Source organism: Tenrec ecaudatus, chromosome 9 (genome assembly GCF_050624435.1).
Source record: "Tenrec ecaudatus isolate mTenEca1 chromosome 9, mTenEca1.hap1, whole genome shotgun sequence".
Lineage (NCBI taxonomy): Eukaryota > Metazoa > Chordata > Mammalia > Afrosoricida > Tenrecidae > Tenrec > Tenrec ecaudatus.
Window position 1 is genome coordinate 69,272,682 of NC_134538.1, and position 4,721 is coordinate 69,277,402.

Genomic DNA, 4,721 nt, shown 5'->3' on the forward strand with positions numbered 1-4,721 from the left:
GATGCTGTTTCCCACGTTTCTGTGAGGAAAACTAAGGATCCTGAACCAGATCTGAACAAGAGTCACTCTCCCCAGGAGCTCAGTTCTACATACAAGTAAACAAATAGAATAGCCCTGGTAGGATCCCAGTGATAGTAACAACGGGCGTTGCTGACTGAGCACTGCTTGTGTACTTGGTACTATGCGAAACACTCTGTAGACGGCATCATGTTCAATCCTCATACCAATTCCACGAGAGAGCTTTTATTATTATATTTCATATATCATTACAGATATAAATTTGAGAATTTCTTAAGTTATGTGACTTAGAGTATTCAATAGGACTAAGATTTAAATTAAGATCTGTCTGATTATAAACTCTGTGCCCTTGATATGACTGTCAGAACCAGAAACAAAATAAACAACAACAGCAACAAAAATGCACGCCCACCTTTTCAACCAGGCTTGGAGGGAGGATAGAGATAAGGTAGCCATTCATTTTTATGACCAGCATATTACCTACAACATTTGTGTTCTATTCTCTAGAGTCACATGAAGTGACTTAAATTTATGCCTGGAGGATTTGCTTGAAGACATGCAGCATAATGATGACTAATCACCAACAAGAAGATTTTATTATCCCATGGCTTTTCTGACTCTGCTAATCTAAAGAATGTTGTATTAGGGGAGAAAAAAGTCATAAACACAACAAGGTGTGTCCTGGTTCCAGAAGTGAGAAGACAGAGTGTTGAATTGTTTCCTGAGGGTTTCCTGGATGACTCTTTCCTGAGAAAGACAAAAGGTGGGCCCAATTCATCGCAGAGCAGGTGAATTGAACATACTCTCCAGGTGAAAGCAACTAAATTATTTGTATAATATACAAGTATGTAACATAATATTTGACACAACCATCTAAGCACTTATCGGTATCAGAATCCCTACCCCCAAAGGGCTGCTCGCATCTGCAGAAGGTGATGGAGTTCCGTTAGGACCACATGACTCTCCACTTCTTCCTTCTGTATCCAATCACCTCACCGGGGCTCTCCAGCCACCGAGTCCGCACACCCATGACAAGATCCCACAGGAGGAAGGAGGGCGCTGCTGGAAACAGTCACCTGCGTCTCCCTCTGGCTTTGTGAGTTGCTCCCTTCATGAGCAATGAAGGAAATTCTTCATTGTTTCTTCCTCATATGGCAGGTGCCCTTCTTGTATTTGGACTTGGGCAGTTAAAATTGGAGCAACTTAAAGGTCAATTTTCAGTGCAAGAGATAGGAATGCTCACATTGTTCATAAGGTGTCCACTTGAAGTTTCGTACATAAAGGTAAACCTTGGGGCTAAAAGAAACCAAACCAAATTACAGAACTTTTGATGTTTATCATCTCAAACAAGAACTGACCGCCAGTTCCCAAAGTTAAGGAAAAGGACAAATCTACTTACAACAGAAAAAGAAGAGAATAAAAAGTTTCAATGGCGGGTTCCGTCTTCACTAGCTGCCTCACAGGCAGAGAGGGCGGGGGCAGTGGCCACTGTGGTGTGTCAGGGAACCACAGCATTCTGGGGGCCACATGTCTCCACAGTGACTGTCCTGGGCCTGTTCCCACCCACATCTTCCCAATAGGAAAGCACTCAGCTGACTGCCAGCTGGGCTCCCAGCCTCAGCCTCACCTGTCAGCAGCACTCTGGGAGCTCCAGGAAGCCAGCCTGGTGGAGGTTCACAGTCACCCTTCCTCAGGCAGGACTACGGTCATGGAAGATCCTCATTTTACATGATTTACTTTTACTTATAGACGAAGGTCCGGTCTGGGCTCTAGTGCACAGGCTCAGGTTCCATGCACCCTCCTTGCACCATCATCAACAATGCACAAATTGAACAATTTAGCTTATAAAGGGAATGGTTGTGCCCAAAGACTCTAGATAGGTGACATACATTTTCTATATTTTTGTGAAGGTGCTGTTAAGTTGGTCCCGGCCTGTAATGACCTGGATTACAACTGAATGAATCACTGCCTGGTCCTGCTCCATCTACACAACTGCCGTTAAGTGTGAGCCCATTGTTGCAGCCACAATGCCAGTCTTCATGTTATTTGCACATACAATTATAATTTGCTCATTTTACAGATGAAAATAAATCTTATAGACTGAAAGTGTAAGGTACAGTTTTTGGAGGGTGGTAAAGTATATGTAGCAAGAACATGACAATTTTAAGTGTGCAAATGCCAAAAATCAAGGCAAACTCATTACCATCGATTGATTCCAATCTCACCGTGACCTGTAGGACAGGGTAGACGGTCCATGTAAGGCAATGACGCTGTCAGTCTTTACAGAAAGAGAAAGTCCATCCTTCTCCTTGGAGCAGGGGTGGTTTCAAACTGCTGACCTTGGAGCTAGTAGCCCGGTGTGAACCACTGTCCTCTACGTGTACAAACAAGTCGCATTAATTACATACATGCTGTCACACTCCCATCACCACTACCCTTTTCAAAAGTTTCACATCTTCTCAAACGAGCGTGTTCCTTTAAGCAGTTTCTGCTGTTCTCCTCTCCTTCAACCCCTCAGAGCCACTGATACCCTTTTGCCTGAGCTGCACATTTTGTCTACGTGGGACCATATATGAGTCGCCTTTTTGTGCCTGACTTGCTGCACACACAAGCATACAGGAAGGTTCTCAAGGTTCCTCATGTTGTAGCATCTATCAGAACTCCATGTCTCTTCATGGCTTAATATTTTTCAATTGGGAATATGTGCACCACCTTGGTTAACCATTCACCCATTGGTGGGCATTTAGGTTGCTCTCCCTTTTTGATTTCTATGAGTGCTGTCACCATGAGTGTTTGTGTAAAGGAATCTGCTTATGGTGAAAAATACAACTTTCCTCTAGTTCCTAAATGCTTCCTCCCACCTGCCCCCCAATCATGATCCCAATTTTGCCTTGCAACACTGGCTAGACCAGAGGATGTACACTGGTACACATAGGAGCTGGAGGCACAGGGAATCCAGGGCGGATGATCCCTTCAGGACCAGTGGTGTGAGTGGTGATACTGGGAGGGTGAAAGGAGGGTGGGTTGGAAAGAGGGAACCGATTACAAGGATCTACATGTGACCTCCTCCATGGGGGATGGGCAACAGAAAAGTGGGTGAAGGGAGATGTCAGACAGGGCAAGAAATGACAAAATAATAATTTACAAATTATCAAGGGTTCATGAGGGAGGGAGGGAGGGAGGTGGCTGGTGAGAGGGGAAAAATGAGGAGCTGATGCCAGGGGCTTAGGTGGAGAGCAAATGTTTTGAGACTAATGAGGGCAATGATTATACAAATGTGCTTTACACAATTGGTGTATGTATGGATTATGATAAGAGTTGTATAAGCCCCTAATAAAACGATTTAAAAAAATAAAGGAATCTGCTTATACTCTCCTTTCAAAGATCCTTTGAAACTCTCCTTGGCTTTAAACCTAGGAGAGGAATTGTGCCCCATGGTAATTCTGCGCTGGACTTTCAAGGAACCATCCAGTGGTTTGCCACAGACACGGCCCCATTGTACATTGCAGGATGTTCCAAAATGTGCTACATCTTCTCCCACGCGTCTTAGTGTCTGTGTGTACATTAATAGCCACCCCAGGGAATATGAAGGGGTCAGGGTTCTTAAACTAAGGCCACCCTAAAATGTGTGCAATAGTCAGTTTATACGAATCACAATTCTATGACCAACACAATAACAGAGGTAAATTTAGAAGGAGTTACTTCCCCCTTTATTGTTGCACTTGACATTCCAAGCTCTGCCAGCATGACATCATAAGAAGGAAATTCATAGCATTGGCAACACCTATTGATTCCACAATTTGGGGTTCTGTTTGTGAAAAAGGGAAAGAATCATCCAAAAGAGCAGCTCAGAATTCCCAGGTATAGGAGTATTTTCTAGTAGTGTTCCGAGTCTTTGCATAAGACTATGAACTAAAATGATTAAATTCACATAGGAGGAGACTTAAAAAGTTTACAGAAAAGCGGAAATGAGATAAAGAATTTCCCCATGAACTTCTGAATATCCCTCAGACATTAACTCCATCAACCCTCCAAAGGAGCCTGAATACAGCAATAGGTGAAGCATGGGGCTGGTAACTAAAAGGGCAGTGGTTCAAACTCAGCAGCTGTTCCACAGAGGAAAGATGAGGCAGTTTGCTTCCATGAAATAAAGATGTACACTCTGAGAAACCTTATGACTCAGTTCTCCTCTGACCTAGAGTGTCTGTATGAGTAGCAATTGACAGGTCAGCAGTGGGTTTACTGCGGTTAACCCACATATTCTTTTTTTTTAATAGATACATGTATATTTTTATTTTATTTTTATTTATTTTTTCTTTTTATTTATTTATTTATTTATTTATTTTAACAATTTATTGGGGCTGATACAATTCTTTTCACAGTTCATACATATACATACATCAATTGTATAAAGCACATCTGTACATTCTTTGCCCTAATCATTTTTTTCTCTTTTCTTCTTTTACATTTTATTAGGGACTCAAACAACTCTTACCACAATCCATACATATACATACATCAATTGTATAAAGCACATCCATACATTCCCTGCCCCAATCATTCTCAAGGCATTTGCTCTCCACTTAAGCCCCTGCATCAGGTCCTCTTTTTTTCCCCCCCTCCCTCCCCATTCCCCCCTCCCTCATATGCCCTTGGTAATTTATACCTAGTTATTTTGTCATATCTTGCCCTATCCGGAGTCT